This window comes from Sorex araneus, chromosome 1 (genome assembly GCF_027595985.1).
Source record: "Sorex araneus isolate mSorAra2 chromosome 1, mSorAra2.pri, whole genome shotgun sequence".
Lineage (NCBI taxonomy): Eukaryota > Metazoa > Chordata > Mammalia > Eulipotyphla > Soricidae > Sorex > Sorex araneus.
This window is the reverse complement of record NC_073302.1, coordinates 323,994,151-324,019,438: the sequence shown is the minus strand read 5'-3', so window position 1 is coordinate 324,019,438 and position 25,288 is coordinate 323,994,151. Positions and strand designations below refer to the sequence as shown.

At 41.9% G+C, this 25,288-nt stretch overlaps 1 protein-coding gene across 1 annotated transcript in view; it reads left to right on the top strand.

Annotated features, from left to right (window-relative positions):
* The first annotated feature begins 719 nt into the window (after positions 1 to 719).
* The window catches only part of SLC7A2 (solute carrier family 7 member 2), a 69,987-nt gene continuing 45,418 nt past the window's right edge, over positions 720 to 25,288 (top strand). Inside the window, exon 1 of the mRNA XM_055137861.1 lies at positions 720 to 842. The gene's annotated coding sequence lies outside the window, so the exon portion shown is untranslated. The remainder of the gene's footprint in view (positions 843 to 25,288) is intronic.

Genomic DNA, 25,288 nt, shown 5'->3' with positions numbered 1-25,288 from the left:
TCTTCCCAAAGCGAAGTGCATTACCAATAGATGGTAAAGAGATACTCACCAGATTATTAAACAACGTAAGGTCTTTCTTTGGGTCTAGCCCAAATAAAAATACACACTTAACGCTCAGTTCGGAGCCCGGAGTTCTTTTGCCTCATTTGGATAAAAAGGAAGAGTGCTGGACATTGTAGCTTTAATCTTATCAGAGCCTCCGAAAGTAAACAATAGTTTGCTATGAGAAACCTTGGTTGTGTAATTTCTCTAGCTTTCTTCAGAACAGCAAATGTCATTTTCTCCCAGCCCGCCCCCCAGATCCCCGGGACTTTTATCTGGCTGCCCTACTGGAGTTCTCAAACGCACAAGGAGTTTCCTTTGGGGAAACGTCTCACCCCGAAAAGTCCACGCGGCACCCCACCCCCCGTGGGAGGAACCGGGCTCCAGAAGCTCTCCAAGCCGCCCCCGAGGTGCGGCCTTGCAGGGGCGAAGGAGACTTCCCAGACCCCCGCGCTTCCCTTCCGGCGGCCCGGCGTTTCCGGGACCCGCGCCCGGAGTAACCAACCGCCCGCGCGCGCCCACCCGCCGAGCCCCGAGCCTCGGCCCCGGGCAAGCGCCCTCCTACGCGCGCCCGCGCGGGGATTGGCGGAGGCGGGCGCGGGGGCGGGGCGGGGGCGGGGCCGCGCGGCGCGGCTACACCGAGGGGCGCCCACGTGCCCCGCCGGCTTTCTGCAGCGCGGCGGCTGGGCGCTCCTCTCGGCGCGCAGCACACACGCGGCGGCCGCTCCTGCAGCCTCCCCGGACCGCGGGACCCCGGCGCGCTCCTGCCTCTCCAGAGCGGCGCTAGCGCTGCTGCCCCGGTAAGCTGTCGCGTCCCCGGCGGCGCGGACGGGAAGGGAAGGGTTGAGGTCGCGGGGCGCCGAGGACCGCGTCCAGCTGCGCTCAGCTGCCGGGAGGCCGCGCCCCCGGGGACGCGACAGCTTACCGGCGGCGGCGGGCCGGGACCCCAGTCCCGACGCCGTGCTGTGGGCTTCGGAGCGCCGGGGTCCCAAGTAGCTTCAGAAGGGGCTCGGAAAACTGCCAGGAAGCTTGACGCCGTGGTCCGGGACCCCGTCTCCGGGAGGATGGGCCGGGGCTCCTGCCGTCCCAGCTTTGCACGTCCAGTGGGGGGAAATCCCCCGGGTTGCGTCCCACACCCTTCAAGGAGAATCTGTCCGGGGAGCTCCGGCAGCCTTGTATACCTGGTCGGGGGGGTTGCGGGCACAGATAAAAAGGACTGTCGCGGCGTGGGATCGGGAATTTAAAGGCTCGGGCGCACATCTTAAACCCGTTAGAAGTGCACGGTGCTCTTCTTAGCCGAGTCCGTGCAGCCTGCAGCCTTGAACTTCTCCAGCTGCCCAGATGCTATTCTTGACGCGTAGAGAATGGGTCGCCGAGCCCCCCGCCTCCAGCGCCCCTGTTCCATCAGAGAACATTACAAAACTTGCGTTTATCCAAGCAATGCGATCGCTGCATTTAACGGATTGCCAGATTCTCTGGTTGTTGTCACTACTACTACTCCTGTTTCGGCGGTGCAGGGACGGGCTCGGGAAGATACTTCAAGTAGGAGCGCGCACCAAGCACCACAAAGTCAGAGAAGCCCTCGAGTGAAAACTGCCTAGATTTCAGGAGCAAAATTTTTTAGCTTTAAGCTTTCGGCTGCTTTTGCAAAAGCAAACACCAGGAAGACGATCATTTAGAATTGGTAGATTTATCTAGTCGTTGGTACAAAACCCCTTTGAATCTGGGGTTACGGGCCGATTTCCCCCCCCTCTTTTGAACATGGCTATCTGAATCCTGGAGAGATGCCAGCGAGATGAAGTTGAAGTACTTGTGGCTATGGCCTCTGACTAGATAAGTTTTTACTTTTGCATGAACCAGATTTTGAACTGTTGCTTCTTTTTCTGCTCTGCATTAATGATACTAACCACGAGAAAACAAGTGTTTGTGTTTGTTATCCTTTTCCGAGGGGCGCACAGAGTAAGAACATTCAACTTTACTGCGGTTACTTTTTACCTTTTGTTAGTATCAAATCATGGTTGCCTTTTTTTTTTTTTCCTTTTTGGGTCACACCCAGCAATGCACAGGGTTACTCCTGGCTTTGCACTCAGGAATTACTCCTGGTAGTGCTCCGGCGAGCATATGGGATGCTGGGAATTGAACCCTTGTCGACTTCATGCAAGGCAAATGCCCTACCCGCTGTACTTTCACTCCAGCCCCTCATGTTTGCCTTGAATGACACTAGAACAGAACATGAAGTGATTTCTCTGCCAAACATGTGCATTTCTTATTTCTCATTAAAACATTGCTCCTTTGGCTTCTCTGACTTGATTAAGGAGACTGCAGATGAGGGCCTTTTGTTTCCTCACTTTCTCTCACTTGTTTTCCACTGTGTCTTGGTTAGGGATTATCATTTCCTTTACATGTTTTTATTTTGTTTCTTTTGCTTTTTGGGTACACCCAGCCATGCTCAGGGGGTTACTCCTAGTTCTGCACTCAGGAATTACTCCTGACCGTGCTTGAGGGACTATGCTGGGGATCGATCCCAGGTGTGCCAGGCAAATGCCCTACCCGCTGACTATAGCTCTGGAGCCCTCCTTTATACATTTTAATCTTTTGGGGTTCGCCTTGGAGATGAAAGTAAAAATGCATGGTATCTGCAGTTGTTCAGTCTGCAGAATCCTTCGTCCCTTTAGTTCTCAGGCAAAGGCTGTTTGATTCCATAGTCTTCAGTCATCATCTGTACCTTGAATCTGGATTTCCTAGAAGAGACCAGAAGCTGAAAAGAGAAATGGTAGATTTTTACCATTTCTGTTGGGGCTTTACGTCTAAGACTACTATGGGGCATTTTCAAATGTACTCCTAGATATGGGAGTGTGTGTATTCTTATACATGTCTCGCATATGTGTGTGTATGTGAATAACTTTAAAGTTTATGGGTTCCCCCTTTTTTTTTCTTTTTGACTTTTTGGGTCATACCTGGCGATGCTTGGGGGTTACGCCTGGCTCTGCATGCTCAGGAATCACTCCTGGAAGAGCTTGGGGAAACATATGGGATTCTGGGTGTAACATCTAGTAACTAGATGTTACACCCAGAACCCTGGTGGCCGCATTCAAGCAAGCATCCTATTCGCTCTACTATTGCTCCGGCTTCTGCTTTTTATTTTTTAAACAAAGGTTTTCTATAAATTCAGCTTTATGAGTTTGGATCGATAGTGTAGTGGATATGGCATTTGCCTTTGCAAATGGTCAATCCAGGTTAGATCCCTGGTGCTCCTTATGGTCCCCTGAGCACTACCAGGAGTAGAGCCAGGAATAATCCCTGAGCATTTCCAGGTGTGGCCCCCAAGCAAAAACCAAAATAAAACAACAAACAAACAAAACAAAACAAAATCTCAACTTTGCAGAGTGGGAATGCCTGCTTTCCAGTCTCTGTTTTTGTTCTCTTATCATGCTCCTTGCTTACATGCCATGTTGCTCTGAGTTCTTTTGAACAGATCTAGAGCCTTTATCTCTGGGTATTGCTTGTTTCAGTCTTGGAAATTTTCAAATGGTTTTGTCTCACAGTTTTCCTTGTCATGTCTTAGTTTAGCACTGAGTTTCTGTCTTCCTTCTGTTCCTTTTTTTCTTTTTTCATTTTTAATTTGCCTTCCATTCTAATATATGTGGTGGCTGCTCCATATATCCATGTATGTCTACATATGCATGTATTTTTTAAAAAGTATTTTAGAGCCATCTGCTCATTTTATTTTGGTGCCCTTCATTGACCAATTTCCAGAATAGAACCTTGAAAACAGCCTGTGTTGCTATTTTTTATCAGTTAAAGTCATTTCTCCAAATGTGACATGAACACATTGGTTTTTAGAACTGGCTTTCTGTAGCTGCTTACTGGATGCTAAACATGTTGGAATAATCCAGAATTTTTAGTTGACTGTATTTGGGTTATTTGCATGTTTAGTACTTGTGTGTGTAGATTGGTTGATTTTGAAAAAATGCACTTAATTGCAAGATTTCGGTGATGTGATACCACTTGTCTGAGTGAGTTGTAACATCTAGTCAATTCATTTCTAAGTCTTCATCTGAATAATCAAGACCAGATATAGCCCTGATTTTTTTTTAAATAAATTGCCCTCTTCATTGTCTTCTGTTTCAGTAACTTTCTGCTTTGCTGTCCAGCACAGTCGGGTACATATCCCTGTCCGCCATGTCTTTATTGTGGATTGTCATCCCTTTCAGTAATTTGAGAGGAGGTATTATTGCAATCTCATATTCCTTCATAGATAGTTACAGTCCCAAGTTTATAACAGGCACTGGACAGGCAAAAGCAATGTGTAGTGAAGATTTTGGGGAGGATTCAACACTTATTTTTACATTTTGGAAATTCCATTAATGGATTATAAGTGTTTTTATGTTTTTTGTTGTAATTTTATATATACAAAAAACACCTGTAGGTATATAACTTCAATTATACCTCTTCTAGAAAACATAATGAATGCTGTCAATAATATAAAGATGTTAACCTTTCTGTCATCAGAAGAACGTGTATGTGGCTGTTTTAACTGGTAGGAAAATTTCTTTACCTTTATCTATCTATGAATACATGAGTGTGTGAATCATCTATATATGCGTGCACTGTCTTCCCCCCAGGATCTACCTAGTTGCTAAAGATCTTACTGGCTGAGTTAAGCTCATTTGAGCATGACTGACCCAATTTTTTTCTTGTACAACTCAGTAACTATAACTGTTCCATGTTTTCTGTGGAAGAGTGCTATTGTTTCTTGAATGATTATGAACTTTTTAACTGTTTGTGAGGATGGCTCCTGCTACTTTTCCTCAACATTTTTGATTGGTGAAGTATACTCAGTATTGACTTAATATTTCAGTTAATATAGTTCCAATTTGAGTGAAGTATTGAATATGTGAATCATACCTCTTCTGATCTTATTTTGACCTTTACTTTGGATATCTTAGAAATCTGTGGTTGTCTGTTCTGGGTATTTGGGGACATGAACATAAACCTAGTTGTTTCTTACAACCAAGAATGAATATCAAACTAGAGTGTTGTTTGTGATGATTTAGTTCTGCAGCTCACTGTATTACTGTCATCCCATTGATCATCAATTTGCTCGAGCAGGCGCCAGTAATGTCTCCATTCGTCCTAGTCCAGAGATTTTAGCAGCCTCTCTTTACTCATTCTTCCCAGCGGTGCCGCATTGGAGACTCTTTCAGGGTAAGGGGAATGAGACCCATCATTGTTATTGTATTTGGCATATTGAATACTCCACAGGGAGCTTTCCAGGCCCTGCTGTGCGGGCAGGATGCTCTCAATACCTTGCCAGGTTCTCAGAGGGAGGGTGCCCTTTCTGGAGTGCTATTTTATAGTCTCTGGATCTTCTTGGCTGTTAATGGGATTACATGGCGCTCAGGGCAGTTTGTGGGTGTGGCTGCCAAGCTACTGGAAAATGGGGGGTCTGGGTGCAGGAGGCCCAGTCCCGATCCAAGCAAGTTTGGAGATCTCAGCCCTGGGTCCCGCACACCTGGGTTACTCTGCCGGTTCCTTCATAGTTCTGCAGATAATGTAGGTTTATTATGATAAATCTCCCTCTCCTGCAAAAATTAATAAATGGAAAGGAGACCCACTCCTATATGCCCATTCACATTCTGCATGCTTGCACCTCTTTCCAGGGTGAGAGCCAAACGTGTGTGATGAAGAGGAGACTATAAAAATATTTATGACCTTTCTTCCAGAAATTGAGAAAACCAGCCCTGATCATGTTGAATTCATTTTTGGAATATTTTGTGAACAATGCACAATGAAGAAAAAAAATTTTTTTTGTTACTGGTAGATTTCTCGCTAATTTTCCTCACTGTTGTGGGGAAAATTCTTTTCTTTCTTTAGCTTCTTTTCTTTCTTTAGCTTCTCTATTTGGCTTCCTCGGGATGCTGTGTCTTCATTCTTTGACTTCCTAGTCAGGGGTTCATTGCAGGCCTCTGAGGGTGCTGTGCCATCTGGAATTTTGCAGTGCTGGGGATTTCCCAGCTACCCGTGCAGTGCTGGGGACCTCTCCGATGGCACCTGACAATGCTGATGGACCGGATAGCACAGGGAATAGAACCCGAGTCATTGGGAATAGAACATGTGCCTGGCCTGTGCCCTAATTGCTGTGCTATCTTCAGGTCCCAGTGTTTTTATTTTATACTACAACATTGACTTGTCTTTGGGAGGTTGGAAGGGGGGTGTGTGTGTCAGATTTTAAGATAACCTGTTCTGTTCCAGTTAAAAACATATACCGTCTCATCAAAAAGTCAGGTGATAAACCTTTAGGTTCACCTTTTAATTCTTTCTACTCCTGTTTTGGCAGAAAATTAAGTGAGTTGGTGCCTTGATCATAATTAGAAGATAAAGATTGGGTAGTTTGATTTTCCTTGTCTTGGCCTTGGGGTATCTAGCATCATCTTGGTAAACAATGGTGGTGATTGTTATTAATGAGTTAAGTTAATGTATATTGAACCAGAGATTTCTGCATGTTCAGTCTCACTTGTTTATCTTTAGCATGAGCTTAGAATAAATTTCCAGACTGCAGTCTGATTTCTACTTTAAAAAATCACACTGAATCTAGAATTTTAAGTATATTTGAATGGTGAGGTGGGAAATCATTTGTTTCACAAGCACAGTGTATTATTCCAAATATGTGGGATCTTTCGGGTTACATTCTCATTATCCTTTCTAGCCCACTAAGTCTCCAGAGAAGAATAAATCACTAGTCTCTGTGCTCGGGGCATTGACAGTGAAGACTCTGAGATTGAAAATTATAAAACTGGGGCCAGAGCGATAGCACAGCAGGTAGGGTGTTTGCCTTGCACGCGGCCGACCCGGGTTCGATCCCCGGCATCCCATATGGTCCCCCAAGCACCGCCAGGAGTAATTCCTGAGTGCAGAACCAGGAGTAACCCCTGAGCACCGCTAGGTGTGACCCAAAAAGCAAAAAAAAAAAAAAAAAAAGAAAAGAAAATTATAAAACTGCTTAGGAATAGTACAAAGAACTGAAGGCATCAGGAGAGAAAACAATCAAACATGTTTGTTTTGGAGTCACACTCAGCCATGCCCAGGATTTACTCCTGGCTCTGCCCTCAGGGATCATGCCTGGCACATTTTTAGGAAACCTTTAGTGCCAGTTAGCTACATGCAAGGCACATGCCTTACCTGCTGCACCTAATCTAATCTTGGGGGTAAAGAAACCCAGCCATGCACTGAAGCTAGAACAGAGAGACACATACTCTATAAACAGGGGACCTGGTTCAATCCCAGTGTACCACTCCCACCCCCAGCACACACCCATATGCATGCATTGCTGGGTATAGCCCTGGTGGCCCCCAAGGACTTCATGGCCTAAGCAGCACCCACATCTTTTGACCCTAGCAATTGAATTGTCTGGCCTGGTTGGCCTGCTATTGGCAGGTGACCTTTAGGCTCCCTGAGCACTGCTTGGGAGTGCCCCTCTGAAATATGCAGTGTGTTCCTGACATAGTAGTAACACATTGTGGGAACACATAGTAGGCTTGATCAATACCAAGTATTGTCATCATCATTACAGTTACGATTAGGGCAATTTTAAATACTAGGCTTCCAGAAAATTCTGATGTTTAACGGGAAATCTAAATTATTCTGAAAGACCTTAGAAAGAATCTAAAATGCTCTTAGAGATTATTTGTTTAAGTTAACATCTTTTGGGAAGGGCTGAAGGGGAATCCTAGGCACTGTTTAGTTGGACAATTCAGTGATCTACCTGACTTTCTGGCAGGGGGTTGGGGGGGGGGGCGGGGTTGCAGTGCCAGGGATCCTGAACTCAGATCCTGGCACATGCAGAGGGCGAACTCCTGGGCCCTGACCTAGCTTCTCAGCCCCTTAGATGGAATTCTTGAGTAAAAGTCATTGCTAAAATGCAAATGAATTAAAAATATTATCTTAATTTCTTATTCTTACAGATGTTCTTACTGCAATAGGGAGCCTTGGTATGATATATTGTACAAATTTAATGATTTGGGGAGGTTGAGGCAATTCTTGGCATTCCGGGGCCCATGTGATACTGGGACTTGAACCCTGAACTCCTCGTGCAAAGCACACACGTTGAGTTTGAAACCTGTCATGGGTATTGTGAAGATTTGGTAGATCGTGCTTCCTGGTCTTCAAATGATGTCCTTAGGCCATCATTTCCATACTTCATCTTCTAGAGGACATCATCTGAGGACCAGGAAAGCATTTATCTACCATTAGTGTTTGTTCCATCTCGACCTACAGCTTAGAATGGACAAAGGATTGATAAAAAATGGTGACTGTTGGGGCTGGAGAAGTAGCACAGCGGGTAGGGCGTTTGCCTTGCACGCAGCGGACCCGGGTTCGATTCCCAGCATCCCATATCCCTGAGCACCGCCAGGAGTAATTCATGAGTGCACAGCCAGGAGTAACCCCTGTGCATCGCCAGGTGTGACCCAAAGACAGCAAAAAAAAAAAAAAACCAAAAACTGCTGAAGAGATATTTGGTTTATCACATGTTAGAGAGCATTAAGTTCCTTTGTTAGAAGGAAACATCTTTAGTTTAATATACAATTGGCTAGTAGAAGACAACAGATTCTTTTTTTTGCCAACAAATTCTTTTTTAAAAATTTTATTTTATTTTATTTTTTAAAATTATTTTTTTATTAGTGAAACACTGTGAGGTACAGTTACAGTCTTACAATCTTTCATGCTTGCATTTCAGTCATATAGTGATCGAGTACCCATCCCTCCACTAGTGCCCATTTTCCACCACCAATGGTCCCAGCATCCCTCCTACCACCCCCATCCCGTCCCCTCCACCCCACCCCGCCTCTGTGACAGGGCATTTGCTTTTGCTCTCTCTCTTTTTGGGTTGACAACAAATTCTTAATGATAGCACTGAAAGCATATCTACTTGACTCTGCTGTTACTTTAGGGCTGACATTTCCGGCAGACTTGGCTCTTTCACTCTTAAGGTTGAGATGTGTTGCTGCTTATCACTGTTTCCACCTTCCAGTTGCCAGGTCCTTGGGAATGTTTGTATATGTATATGTGTGTATATGTGTGTATGTATACACACACCCACACACATACACATATGATTATTGTTCTGAGAACTGGTGAGATAAAAGGACAGGAAATGAATTTCCATTACTAATCTACTAAACACATCTTATTCGAGGGAATCACTGGTTCTTATTTAATGGGGCTCAGGAGCACTGGACTCTGGTTCTCACGGTTGTTTCAGAAATACTGCTGTTCATGTGTAGCCCATGAATGTCATTGTGTCAGTGGACTGAGTATTGGGTGGATGGTTCTTGTGTTACTGTTTTAAAGTGATATAGGACCTAAAATTTCTCTAAAATAGGAAATAAAATTTACAAATATCTCCTTTGTGTTTTTACTTTGTGTTTTTACTTTAAGTAGAGGACATTAGTATTGAACCACATTTCCTTCATTCCTCCAAAAGGACAGTTTTATGTGGATGTTGATTTTTTTCCCTGATGAAATTCACTTGATACTCCCTTGCATAATGTTCCTGATCTCTGCAAGCAAAGATTTCTTAGCAGTTTTTTATTTTTCCCAATGCTCAGAGTTCATAATATGTTTGCAACTAGCTTAAATACCTATCCTGAATTTTTAAAAATGCAAATGCATACTCTGATACTTTGTATCAACTTGGAAAAATTTTTACTAAAAATTCAAAATATTTTATCTGGCTTAATGATATTAAACAACCCCATTTCATATTTTTGTTTCAGGCCAACAGCAAGTTTTGAGTAGTTTCTTTATTTCTGTAATTTGAGCACTTGTTTGGGAGACATTTTTGTGGAAGCCAGAGGAGCCTGGGTGAGTGTCAACATGCTATCCTGGGGGTTGTCAACATTCAGAGGGCTTAGTGATTAAGCCTTTGTTCCAGGGCAACTACACAAGAAAATGAAGTCCATTTGACTACGATTAACCAGGCAAAGTGAGATTGCTATTTAGGTATTATGTTTGACATTTTCTATTGATGTTTTTTCCTCTGTCTTTTCTTTTCTTTTCTTCTTTTCTTTTCTTTTCTTTTCTTTTCTTTTCTTTTCTTTTCTTTTCTTTTCTTTTCTTTTCTTTTCTTTTCTTCTTTTTTCTCTTTTCTTCTCTTCTCTTCTCTTCTCTTCTCTTCTCTTCTCTTCTCTTCTCTTCTCTTCTCTTCTCTTCTCTTCTCTTCTCTTCTCTTCTCTTCTCTTCTCTTCTCTTCTCTCTTCTTCTCTCTCTCTCTTTTTTTTGCCACATCTAGAGATGTTTGGGCTTACTCCTGACTCACTAACTGGGTCAACCTCTTGCAGGACAAGCCTCTACCTGCTACACTATTGTTCTGGTCCTTGCACTGAACTTTTTAGAAGGACTTGATAGAAGAATAATAGACTACATCCCAGTTCAAAAGCTATTGAGAGTTGATTTCGTTCATCGCCTAAAAACTGAATAGCCATCCTGAGTTTTTTCCTTTAGCTGACATAGTTGTACATGTTTATAAATGACTAAGAATAGTCAGTCCTTTCTTCTTAACCTAAAATGGGAGCATATATAGTATATCGGAAATCCTGCTTTATTGGCTTGCTGTCATTCTGTGGATCATGAAGAAATATCTGAAATCTGAGTAACTTAATAACTTGACAGAACTAAGTTAAGCGGTTATATCAAAGAGCAAAGCAAGCGTCACTGCATGACCTTGCCCATTTTTTTAAAGTGCAAATGACCTGAAGCTTTGTGTCATGTTTATTTAAAAAATGTACCTAGTGTAGTCATTGAGACAAAATCACCAATATTAAAGTTGATTTCTCTGTTTTTATTATTTTTTTGGTTTGTGGTGGTGCTCTGGGCTTACTCCTGGCTTTATGCTCAGGGAATCATTGCTGGCGATGCCAGGGATGTGGGATCAGGCACATGCCAGGCAATTTCTTACCTCCCTTTTGGTTTCTCTAGTCAGCTATTTAAATTCTTATCTTTTACATAACTTCTTTATAAGTGTTTGTTTGTAGTGTTTTGTCTCAAAAACCCCTCTTTCAAGTGCATTACATTGATACGTAGTGGGTGTGTAGGTGGAGTAGGACTTGTATATGCCGTATTCATCCAGAGAACAGCACAAAGCACATTTAAGTGCCACAGAGAAACAGAGTGGGCGTTGATAAAATTTGTAGTACTAGACGAGGGCTTTGAAAACATGCTGGGTAGTGCCCGTCTTACACTTTCTCAAACTTTAAATTTTCATTAAAGCATTTAAAATTTGCACTTAAAACCAATTACACATGATATTCTGCATACTTAGTTAAAGCACTGTAGAACTTTGAGGCAGTTACGATAGCTGGTAGATGGTTTTGTATTCCTGACTCTAAACGTGGTAAAATATTGTAAACTGCCTTGTTGGTAACTTCTGAAGTTTTGGCAGTGCTAACCATGGAAGTCCTAAGTTGCTAACACTGTATATATGCCAGGCACGGTGCTAGATAGGTTTAGAAGGGGAGTCAACTCTTGATGTTTTCGAAGCTCTTCTTAGAGCGTAAGAAACAGATCTCAGGGCTGTGGAGAGAACTCAAAGGGCTGGGGCTCATGCTTTGCATACTGGAGACCCAGGTTTGATTACTGACATCCTGGGTCCCCCCAAGCAGAATTGGAAGCAATTTCCCCGCATCCTCCTCCCCACCACTGCATTGGTCTACACCCCCACCCACAAGAAGCTGAAAATCTTAAAGGTATACTCAGTCTGAGGTCAGACAGTAGGGGCAGGGTGAAGACAGGATTTTTGAGTATTTCAACCTAGTAAAAGCAGTGATTTATATTGGTTCATTGCTTTTATAAAGGCAAATCATTATCATTTTAATAACTATGGCAGGAATTATAAATGAGTATTAAAATAAAATTTTATTCTGTGTTGTTTCTTTTCAAAAATTTTTTTTTTAATTCTTTTATTAATTCACCATGTGGAAAGTTACAAAGGGTTCAGGTTAAAGTCTCAGTTATACAATGCTCAAACACCCATCCCTTCACCAGTGCACATATTCCACCACCAAGAATCACGATATACCTCCCCCCTTCCCCCACCTCCCCAACCCCCCACCCCGCATGTGTAACTGGTAAATTTCACTTTACTTTGATTACATTCAATATTTAAACAAAAAAATTTCACTATTATTGATTTGGAGTTTCTCCCCCCTAAAGTCGATCTGCTTTTCAAAATCTTACCACATTACAGATTTAAACAAGATGTTTAGTATAATGGCATACTTATGAAAAATTTGTAAGTGACATATTTATTTAAAAATGAGAAAGTATAATCTTAACCTAAAAATAAAAGCACTTTAAATGAGTTCTAAGACATCTAAAGTCAATAGGATTTAAATTGTGTATGTGTACTTTTAAACGAGTAAGTTCTATTGAAGTGCTGTTGTGCTGTCATGTTTTTTAAAAGCTATTTGAAATTTCACTTTTTTTTCTCGTTATCATAGGTAACAGATGGTTTGCACTTAGTTCAGTGAACCAAACAAAAAAAGAGCAGTCTTTGCATAAAATTTTTGTTGATAGTGCATTTTATCTTACTGAAATGGATCACATGAACTTTTTGAATAAATGAGTTGCATATTTACATTATTCTGATTTTTTTCTTTTTTTTGCTACAGAATATAAAAGGAATGTGAAGGACAAGTAATCTGTTGTTTTTAAAAGCAATGTTGACTTTAAAAGTTACATTTATAAATTATGTAAGGCATGTTTTTTATTCTTACTGTATTGCACACTGTAAGTATATTCCATTCCCAGGTGTTTCTAGAACTGAAGAATTGTTCCAGTGACTTTAAAAATGGAAACTATTATTTATGCCATTGACATGCTGTAAATAGTAGCAAATTAATTTTTTATAGAAACTTTAAACATTGCAGCCTAAAGATCCAGTATCATTTCGTGAAACCAAATTTTGAAAGTGTTTAGTACATTTGATGTAATATTTGTAATTTTTGCCTTCTGATGTTTGGAAATACAGAACTTTTCATAGTTACTGGTTAACTCTTGTGGTGTATGGTGATAAGAGTTAGAGGGGATGGTGGCATATGGCAGGCATAATGGTAATTTCTGAAGAAGGGGTGACTTGACATATGAAAAGTACGATATCTCAGTAGTTGTTACCAATAATAATAGAAAGTTAAAATCTTTCTTTGTAACGAATGGGTCTGGAAGGGCCAGGGATGTATGTAGCTCAGTGGTAGAGCATTTGGCTTGGTTGTGAGGCCCTGTGTTTAACCCAGGTACCTCAAAACAAACAATGGATTAATTTCAACAGATATAATGTGATATATCTTACATTATACCAGGGAAATCAGGGAAGTTGAATTTTCAAAAAAGTATAATTGAACTTATTTTTGGAGGGGGGTGGGATACGAGCAATGCTTAGGAATTCTTCTTGGCTCTGTGCTTAGGAACTATTCCTCACAGTGATTGGGGGATCCTGGGATGCTGAGGTTCAAACCAGGGTTGACTATGTGTGAGGCAAATGCCCTACCCACTATACTATTTCCCCAGCCCCTACATAATTGAAATTTTGTTTGTTTGTTTGTTTTTGGGTCACACCCGGTGATGCACAGGGGTTACTCCTGGCTCTTCACTCAGGAATTACCCCTGGCGTTGCTCAGGGGACCATATGGGATGCTGGGATTAGAACCCGGGTCGGCCGCGTGCAAGGCAAACGCCCTACCCGCTGTGCTATCGCTCCAGCCCCCATAATTGAAATTTTTAACTAATGTAATTTCTTTTTTTTTCCCTGGAATTAAAGATGTTTTTAAAAAAATTTTTAAAAAACATTTATTTCCCTATTTATTTATTATTTTTAATTAATTAATTTATTTAAAAAATTTATTCATTTTTTAAATTAGTGAGTCACCGTGAGGGTACAGTTACAGATTTACACATTTTCGTGCTTGTGTTTCCCTCATACAATGTTCCAGAGCCCATCCCTCCACCAGTGTCCATTCTCCACCACCTATGAACCCAGTATCCCTCCCACCCCCCAATCCCATCCCCCCCAGCCCCCGCCTCTGTGGCAGTCCATTTCAATTTGCTCTCTCTCTCTCTCCTTTTGGGTGTTGTGGTTTGCAGTAGGGGTATTGAGTGGCCATCATGTTCAGTCTCTAGTCTACTTTCAGCATGCATCTCCTTTCCCGCGCGGGATCTCCAACCACATTTTACTTGGTGTTCCCTTCTCTATCTGGGATGCCTTTTCCCCAGCATGTGAGGCCAGCTTCCTAGCAATGGAGCCAACCTCCTGGTATTATATACTACTATTCTTAGGTGTTAGTCTCCTACTCTGCTATTTTATATTCCACAGATGAGTGCAGTCTTTCTGTGTCTGTCCCTTTCTTTCTGGCTCATTTCACTTAGCATGATACTTTCCATGTTGATCCATTTATATGCAAAGTTCATGGCTTCATCTTTTCTAACAGCTACATGATATTCCATTGTATAGATGTATCAAAGTTTCTTTAACCAGTCATCTGTTCTCAGGCACTCAGGTTTTTTCCAGATTCTGGCTATTGTAAACAGTGCCGCGATGAACATATAAGTGCAGATGTCATTTCGACTATACTTTTTTGTTTCTCCAGGATATATTCCCAGAAGTGGTATTGCTGGATCAAATGGAAAAAAGGAAGGTCAATTTCTAATTTTTTTTTTTCGCTTTTTTTGGGTCACACCCGGCGATGCACAGGGGTTACTCCTGGCTTTGCACTCAGGAATTACTCCTGGCGGTGCTCAGGGGACCATATGGGATGCTGGGATTCGAACCCGGGTCGGCCGCGTGCAAGGCAAACGTCCTACCTGCTATGCTATCACTCCAGCACCCATCAATTTCTAATTTTTTGAGAATCGTCCATATTGTTTTCCAAAGGGACTGGACCAGTCGGCATTCCCACCAGCAGTGTAGGAGGGTCCCTTTCTCCCCACATCCTCTCCAACAGCGGTTGCTTTTGTTCTTTTGGATGTGTGCTATTCTCTGTGGTGTGAGGTGGTATCTCATGGTTGTTTAGATCTGCATCTCCACTAATGTAATTTCTTATGCTTGTTTTGAATGAATCAGAATTTCAGCAAAGTTTTGGAGAAAAATGCTTATTTTATTTAGTAAATTTCCATTGAGCAAAATCACTGTATCGCTGTATCACTGTTATCCCGTTTGTCGATTTTCTCGAGTGGGCACCAGCCCTGAGATTTTAGCAGCCTCTCCTTACTTGTTTTTCCCAACGACTGGAGGCTCTTTCAGGGTTGGGGAGTGAGACCTATCATTACTGTTTTTGGCATATAGAATATGCCACAGATAGCTTGCCAGGCTCTACCTGTGTGGGCAGGATATTCTCAGTAGCTTGCTGAGCTCTCCAAGAGGGAGGGAGGGTGTGTGTGTGTGTGTGTGTGTGTGTGTGTGTGTGTGTGTGTGTGTGTGTGTGTGTGTGTGTGTATCACTGTATCACTGTCATCCCGTTGTTTGTTGATTTACTCAAGTGGGCACCAGTTACGTCTCTATTACACTCAGCCCTGAGATTTTAGCAGCCTCTCCTTATATGTCTTTCCCAACGATTGGAAGCTCTTTCAGGGTCAGGGGTATGAAACCTATTGTTACTGTTTTGAGCATATCGAATACCACACGGGTATTGCTGGTAGCTTGCTAGGCTCTATGAGAGGGACGGAGGAATTGAACCTGGGTCGGCCGTGTGCAAGGCAAACGCCCTACCCACTGTGCTAAGGACATACATGGTATACAGCAGTTTTAGTTTTAATAAATCATCACCTTCTAGACTGAGAATAAGCCTGTTCATTCCATTTCCAGCAGGAGGACCAAGCCTTAATCATTCCTCAAGTGTTGTAAGACCGAATAAGAGATTACAAATATGCTAACACTGATCTGTATTAAAGTCTGATTTTCCTGACTGGGTACAAAGTCCCACATTTCTCTTTCTTGCCCCACCTCCCTCCCCTTCCCCAGTGAAAGGAGGACACACTTAAGCCTGTACAAGTGCTCTTTGGGGACACTGCTCTCAGGATGGAACCCTTTTGTTCCGTCTTGTGTTCTGGGCATCTTTTAACTCTCAGTTGTCCTTGGCATGCAGATTTTTTTGTGTCCTTTGAATAAGATCAACCTTGAAGAATATTGCTACATGCACTTGGCAGATCTGTGGGGAGCAAGCTAGTGTGTGAGGAAACTATGTCAGCATCTACTTTGTGGCATAAGAATGGTGTTCTGTTCTTCTCCCGTATTCTTTCCTACACTCTCCCCATCAGTCCTAATTCAAGCCAGTGTTTCCCAAGATGAGTGCTGCTGCACCCCGGGGGCCTCTGGAAAGATTCAGGATAGTGGTAGTATTCGTGGTGGAATTGTGTGGCCTGCTTTTTGGTTACTTCAAGGAAGGGAGATTTTTGAAGGGCACCTAATGTGTGTGTATTTTTTTTTTCCCCCATGAATAAAGATTTGAGTAAAAGGCCAAGTTTGGGAGCCTCAGATGTTAATTCTTGTTAATTGACAACCAGTATTTATATTGCTATTTTTATACTTGCTTTTTGATATACTTTTCCCAGGTATAATACCAAACTAATTAATGAATCTAAGGACAGTAATTCTGTAGCTTTTTAGAAAAGTCCACACCACCACCTATTTATAAAATCATCAACCATTTCACTTTGTGTGAAAGAGTACTTTGTAATTACTCTAAGAAAACCCTCACGTTTTCTCTAACTTTTCTACTTGTCATCACTTTCAGTCACTGCATTTTTGTGAGTAACTTGAAATAAAGCTAGAAAGGACCCAGTTCTGACTTGAACTATAGAAGTATAGTTGCTGCTTTTCAAAATCAGTGCACTTGTAGCCCAGAGCCACCGCCATGCCTCCAGCCAGACTGCCCAGTTAAATACTCAGGATTTTCTGGAGTGTGAGACTGCAAAGGCTCCAAACTCAACAATACTGACATCCCAATAGTATCACACCAGATTGATGGTAATGCAGCATAGAATTCTAGACTATGCTATCTGTCATCCCATTGCTCATCGGTTTGTTCCAGTGGGCACCAGTAACGTCTCTTATTGAGAGACTTATTGTTACTGTTTTGGCATATCCAATACGCACGGGTAGCTTGCCAGGCTCTGCAGTTCGGACTTGATACTCTCGGTAGCTTGCCAGGCTCTCCGAGAGGGGTGGAGGAATTGAACAGGGGTCGGCCGCTTGAAAGGCGAACGCCCAACCGCTGTGCTATTATTGCTCCAGCCCTAGCTCCAGCTATCTAGACTAACAAAAACATTAACACAGAAAGCTTAACTTACAGCAGCAGCTTAGTAAACCGCAGATAAGGACTTAATGTTCGCATGGTGAGATGCAACAATTTTCACAAACTTCCTTCTATGAAAAATTTTTTTGATCATTTAATTAGCCATTTAGTGCAAACAAGCAATATAAACTAGATTATTGTGGACCTGTTTCCAGGGGCAGGCTTGAGGGGTTGGGCAGCTGAAGACGTTGGTGGAGAGAAGGGGACAGTGGTGCTGGAATAGAGAATCTAGCAAATCTAGACACCTCTCACATTTGCTAGAGGTGTCAGTGAATGCCTCTAGCAAATCACGAACACTTTGCAAACCACAGTGCTTAATTAAATAAAGTGGGGGAAAATGTAAAACAAAACCAAAAATAAAATATATGGGTACTCAGATTGCAAACACCAAATGCAGAGCTTTTTTTTGGTATTTAGTTATAGGTGCAAATTTTAAAGAACTTTCGTGGAAAACGCTTGGAACTGATATTCTGGGTCAGACTTACTAGTGTCTCTGTACCCAGGGAAGAACACCAAGATGTGACTTTTCTCCCTTAAGTCCCAGAGACATAACATCCAGTATCTATCAGCAAAATAGAGCCTGAGCAGGGATATGGCTCAGTGGTGTAGCACGTGCCTTGCCTGTGTTTGATCCCGGCCCTGCATAGCCTCCTGAGCTCTCTTGGGTTGAGCACTGATGGCCCCCAAGGACCAGGTACCGCCAGGCCTGGGCATTGCCAGAAGTGGCTCCCCCACTCAAAAGGAAAGAGAACAATGGCGGTCCCGGACCTCAACAAATTAAAAAAGTTGTGGTAAGGTACAGAACAAAGTTTCTTACCTATTTTTCAGCAGCCACTCTTCATGTTATTCACTTTGCTGTCGCCCATCTCCAGAACCATGCTGTGCTGTGGAACTAAACTCCATCCTTTACACAGTGCCACACTCCCCTCTCCCCTCATGGGCCAGCAGCTGTGCCTGTAAGAGTTGTACTGGTCTAGATCTCTCCTAGAAATGGAATCATACAGTATTTGTTTTTTCTTGGCTGTCTTTTTTTCCACCTTAATAGTATCATCAAAGTTTGTGTATGTGCTAACACGTTCTGCTTAAAAAGTGTAGGTTAATTTTTAAAAGTTGAATAATATTTCATTGTATTACATTTTTTTTTAATCTCTGGAAGAACACTTGGGTTCTTTTCACTCTTGTGAATAAATGGTCCTTTGAACATGGACATGCAAATAAATATCTCTTTGGTCATTTTTAAAAATATGTATACCTGTAAGCAGGATTGTTGTAGCGTATGGTAGGTATATTTGTGAATATTTAAGGAATCACAATATTTTTTTTCATAGCAGCTCTAGATTTCTAGCATCATTGTACAGGGCTTCCAATTTATTCACATCCATGCCAACACTTAACATTTTCTATTTAAAAGAATTATTAGTCATTTCATGGGTGCTGAAGTATATTGATAATTACTAATGTATTACAAACCGAAACCAAAACCCCAAATCATTCACTTTATCTTCTCAAAGACCCAAAGAAGTAAAATGTTAATATTGTATAAGTTCCTGTTTATTTTCAGCATAAGCTGCCTTTTCTATTCAGACTATATATATGTGACTTTCCTTTTTTAACATATATATGTTACATTATATATACATACATATACATGTGTGTGTATATATGTATGTATATATATCACTGTCATCCCATTGCTCATTGATTTGTTCAAGCGGGTACCAGTAACGTCTCTCATTGAGAGACTTAACTATTACTGTTTTTGGATAGCACAGCGGTTGGGCATTCGCCTTTCACGCGGCTGACCTGAGTTTGATTCCTCCGCCCCTCTCGGAGAGTCTGGCAAGCTACCGAGAGTATCGAGCTTGCTTGACAGAGCCTGGCAAGCTACCTGTGCATATTGGATGTATATATATATATATATATATATATATATATATATATAATGTGTATATGTGTATATATATGTATGTATATATATATGTATGTATATATGTGTGTGTGTAGGCCTGACTGTCGCCATGTGTATAGAGGCCGAGGGGCACCCCAAAATGGAGAAAGGAGACAATGCCTGGGACTGCCCGGAAAGACCGCTTACATTCTGTTAGAACTCACTGCTTAGAACACACTGCGTCATACAACAATTCAAAATATATTCTTTTTGCATAAGAAAAGTAGATAATACGAAGCAGCTATTGAAAGGAACTGACTCCTTGCATCCAGCTAATTTTGGTACGCCTTAAATGGTAAGTTTTTTAGTTCTCTCCTCCCTTTTGGTCTTTGTTTTTGGCTTGGGGCCACACCTGGAGGTGCTCAGGGACTATACCTGGCTTGGGACTTGGGTTGCTCCCAGTGGCACAAAGGGGATCTGTGACAGGGATCAAACCTGGGCCTTCCACAAGGTTTAACCATTTGAGCTGTCTGTGCCCTCAGATTTTCCTCTTGCTCCTTCTCAGTGGGACAGTTCCTACCTCAATCAGTAGAATGACGTTTCCCTGCTTAGGATTCATCATTACTGTCATTGTCAATACAAGCTATCATTACTATACTTTTATTTAGCTAAAATTATTGTGTTGTAAAAATGACCAATTAAGGCCCATTTCCCAGCAGGGTCTACTTTTTAAAAGTTCATGAATCCTAGCTGTTTTCTCAGAAATATTACAATAATGAGGATAAAGGCAGCAGAAAAATGATAAATTTTGCCCAAATGAAAGACAAAATGTTTGATCTGAATGCTCACACTATTTGGCAAAACAATTACTAAAGAAAATGTCTGCTCTACTTTGCAGAATTAAGTATTCCACACAGGGTACTGGGAATGGGAGAGAGAAGGGAATTACAGTTTTTAACACCAAAATAAACTATTGCATAAGGTGAACCTTTAAACTTAAGAAAGGTTTACCTAATCAATATTTATTTGATCTAAGTAGTGGCTATGTAATGGTGTAATACCCCTTGACACTATTCCAAAGTCATCAGTATTGTGACGACATAACTTGTAGGGATTTTTACAAAGTTACAAAGACATGTAACTTTGAGGAGAAATGAGGAAATTCAAATGGAATAGAAAGTTTCTGCATTTTGGTCTAAGTTTCGAAGTTCTGCTTATCTGACTATTGACTTACACATATGCAGGAAATCATGATAAAACGACTTTCAGGCACACACAAAATTGTATCATCTGTTTTTAAAATCCGAATTGTCAGATACCTTAGCTAATACTCTTCTAGCTAATTTTTGTTTCTCAAATATCTGTATCATCCCTTTCTATTTAAGGTGTGGAAGTAACATACAGGCATTTGGTGGAGGGTCTTGGACATTTTCAGGTGATAAGGTGAAGTAACTATATATTAAAACTGTTGTTTGCACTACTGTAGACACGTGGCCTAAATATAATGAAAAACATTTCAAGAGTAATGGCAGAAATTGGGTATCTTTATTTCTTTATCTGTGACAGCTTCTTCTTAGTAGAAATACTACTAGGTATGCATTTAATTGAGTCAGTACCTTGCTCTTTTATATTATGCCCTTTATTTGGAGTCTTCCTGAATTATAAAGATAACATCGTTACCATCCTTGCATGTTGCCATTCTCACATTTGTTTTCGTGGTGGGAGTGGTTGATGTTGGGTCACACCTGAAAGTGCCCAGTGGTCACTTCTGATGGTGTTGAGAGGGTCACACGTGGTGCCGGGGATTGAACCAGGGTCATTTTCACGTGAGGCAAGTGCCTTCCCACACTTACACTCTCTCTTGCCCCACCATTCACATATTTGAAGAAATTTATCTTTTCTCTAAGTCTTCATTTCCCTTCAGGATGAAAAGGAGAGGCTGGAGAGATGATACAGCAGGCAAGGCAATTGCCTTGCAGGTGGTGGGTGGATTCCTGGCACCCCATATGGTCCTCTTGAGTACTACCAGGTGTGGCTCAAAAATCAAAGAGAAAATAAACTAAAAAAAAGTTAAAAGGAACAGTTTGTAAGTATAGTACATATGATTGCTGCTTACTGGACACTGTTTGCTGTTTAATCCTTAGAGCAGTTCTGCCATGTCTGTTTCAGAGATGAGAGGACTGAAACTCATCTTGGATTGCTCCAGAACCTAGCGGCTAACTCACAGAACTGATGTGTTGGAGGTGAAGCAGGATTCCCACTCTGGGCCCTCGCTCTCTCCCTCCAACATGAAAATTCTGACAGTTGCTTTTATAGCCCTTCAAGTAATAACATGACTTCCAGACCCCTTGCCCTGTTGTGGGTTAAGCTTTACTGGACATGCTTAGTCTGTATTTAAGAAAAAGATGGTGGCTACAGCCCAGTATCCACCCATACCTATTCAGAAAGCATTTGAACGCCAAGTTTTTTTTTTTTTTTTTTGCTTTTTGGGTCATACCCGGCGATGCACAGGGGTCATTCCTGGCTCTACACTCAGGAAATTACTCCTGGCGATGCTCAGGGGACCATATGGGATGTTGGGAGTCAACCCGGGTTGGTTGTGTGCAAGGCAAACGCCCTACCCACTGTGCTATCACTCCAGCCCCTGAATGCCAAGTTCTTGCCAAGTATTTGAGGTGCTTCAGTGACTTAAGCAATTCCTGCTCTCACGAAGCTCAGTTCACCTTGAGGCCTTGGCTCTATCATCTCCAGAACCAACTTTGAAGTGTCTGACACAAGGAACTGAAATTGGAGTAGTTGGCTCAGGGCTGTTAAGAGGGAATTCTGTGTGTGCTCCAGTTACTTATCACGTGTGTCTAGTATCTGCTTGTTTTCCCATTTATTGCTACAGACTCCCTCTGTGGATCACAAAAATAATGTTGACTTCAACTAAATTATATTAGTTTATTTCTAGGCAGAAAATGAGACCACAAAAAAAGTTTTGGTAACAATAAGGAGAGGTTGCTGATATTATCAGAAACTGAAATCTAAGGAAAATAAAAGCACGAACGATGTGATTTTTTTAGGGCCAAAAGTTTTTATTTGTTCTGAAACATGTTTTGAATTCAGAAATATGAGGATTAAGAATTTTAGATAATTGAGAACCCAAGAGAGATAAAGAATGAACTAGATATGTTAGAAAATGAACACAGTTTTAGAAATGGTATGTGTTCCAATAAAAGCAGTACAAATCTTATTTTTGTTTTTTTTTCAATTGCAGGAAGCGTTATATTAAAACTTCGAAGGTTATAACTAGAAAAATTAGTTTTTAATATTCAGAATTCTAAGATATGATGCTTATCTGGTTGTTTATCTTGGTTCTTAAAATTTTCCCTGATTGCTTCTATTTTATTGACTGTAACTCTTAATATATTTTCAGTAATGCCTTCTCTCTCTCTCTCTCTCTCTCTCTCTCTCTCTCATTCTCTCTCTTTATTTCTTTATTTTGGTAACATCTTGATGATGTTCAAATTGCCTTTTCTTCTTTCGGATGCTAGGTGTGTTGCCAAGAAGAATCAGGGAACAGCTATTTCCAAATTTTGTGACAAAGAGGAATGGCAGGTATTTTGGCTACAGAATCTTGGGTTCACATCTAGCTCTGTGATTTTGAGCAAGTTACTTTATATGTCTGAGTGTCAGTTTCATCATCTGAAGATGGAACATTTGGCCCGAGGTGGTTGGGAGGATTTAATCAAGTCTGTCAAACTTTCATCACCTAATAGGAAATTAAAGAGTGATTCCATTTCTTCTTGTTTTTATGTTTCAAACCCTGCGATATAATGAGTGACCTTAAGAGCGACTTTCTGTTGAATTGTTTCTTCCCCTAGGTGATGGTTTCAAATACTTCCTTTCCTTTCATTCTTCCCTTTATTTTTGCATGACTTGCTCCACACTTGGGACTGAAGGCAGCTGTCCCCCGAAGCTCTATCGATCCTGTTTTTTCTCTTGAGCATGCTATATTGAGCTGGGTGATGTAATCATTAGCTAGCCCTGGCTTTGCACCAAGCAGTGGCGACAAGTTTCTTTCCTTAAGGCATGCTCGGGGTAGTATTTCATCCCAATTTAGAATATGTGCTTCACAACTGGGCTATTTATTGGCCATGCACCGCCTGTGCTTGGTTCTCTGGGATGTGGTGCTTAACACTTACCTCACTGTGTCCTCAGTTCACGAATTCTAGTTGTGGGAGAAGTCTGCACCCTGTGAGAAATGTAAACTTCAGGGGCTGAGAGGTCATGGATGGGGCACTTGCCTTGCACGCAGCCAGCCTGGTCCCCTGAGCACTGCCTGATGTGATCCCTGAGCACTGAGCCAGGGGTAAGCCCTGAGCGCTGCTAGGTGTGCCTGCCTTCCTCCCCCCAGGGAAAAAAAGAAATGTAAATGGTAAATTTCACACTTTCTCTTCAGCTGGCTTGAAGATTCACACAAAGACTTTAGTGGTTGTAAAAAAAGATCAAACCACTAGTTGGGTAAAAAGAAAATTCTTTTAGATTAAGAGTCTTGTTCATTGCTTTGAAAAGACTAATAATGCCAGCCTTACATTTTTTTATGCAGAGTCAGATTGAATTTTGGTACCCTAATAAGTATTAGCTTAAGTACTTACTTTTTTTTTTTTTTTTTTTTGGTTATCTGTCATCCTAGCCATCTCTGCTCTATTGGGAACCAGTGCATGCGCTAACAGTAAGCGCTGCAGAGTGGAAGTCATAGTTGTGGTAGCAGTTTGTGAGCAGATGTCATTCCGTGAGACGAGAGAACCTATCAAACTCGGGGGGTGGGGGAATTTGGGCCACCGCCAAATTCAGGGCTTACACCTGGCTCTGGTCTCAAGGATCACTCCAGGCTTTGCTCGGGAGAAGCAGGGGTCCAGTGGGGTGCTGGGATCAAACTCAGGTCATCTTTGTTCAAGGCTAGTTTCTCTGCTTGCTATACTATCTCACTTTTTTCTTAATTAAAAAAATTGATTTCTCTTCAAACAACATAGAGGAGAATGTGTCTCTTCTTTTCTCTTCTGGCTGCCGTTTTCTCTTCCCAGGATAGCTGCACATGTCCTGTTTCTAAATCCAGTTCCTCCCGGAGCTGGCCCTCCTGGATAGCCTCTCTGCTCTCTGCCCCCCCCCCCCCCCGACCGCCCCCGCCCTGACTTATGTGGAAGAACTTGTTTCTCATTGCCTGGGGGCTCCGGTCTTTGCTTCAAACATCACCGTATGTTTCTCTTTTTCTTTCGTGACTCTGTCTTGTCCTCAGATTCAAATTAAGGTTGTTCATGAAGGGCCAGAGAGCTAGCTAGGGAGAGCTAGGGTCAAGTGTAGGCTTTGCAAGTAGGGAACCTGGAGTCAAATCCCAATGCTACACCCTCCTGAGTACCAGGTCAAGATTGCCCCTGAGCACTGCCAGCTGTTTCCCACAAACAAAGGAAGTTGCTCCTTTAAGGAACATATCAGCTTCTCCAGATCTTCTCAGTGAGGGTGACATGATTCCTAAAACGAAGCTCCTGTTGAGCTCGCAGAGTTGACTCTTCAAGAGTGTGAGATGCAGTTGTTACTCTCCCTTCTCATCAAGCCTCCGGGGACCCAGCATCGCTGCCACTGCCCAACAGTCTGGCAAGGTCTTCGTCCTCCACAATGATTCCGGAGAGATGGAGGAGTTCCTAGTGCTTGTCAGAATGGAAAACATATGAAAGCTATATTCTAAATTCATTCTATTTCATTTTAAATGTTATTTGGCCCCGGTTTTAAATTTTGAGTTATTTTGTGATTTATCTTTGATCTTAAAATACAGGCTCTATGTGAAAGAAGTCAGGCATGCATAAGGAAGAATCTAGGGTGGACGGTTTCTTACTGTGCTCCTGTTCCATCAAAGTGTATTTCCAAGTAGGAGCTTGAGTCAAGCTTAAGTATTTGTGAAATGTACTTTTTTAAACCTATACTGAGTGATAAGCATGTACATTATCAACATAAACTATTCAATTAATTCAGCATT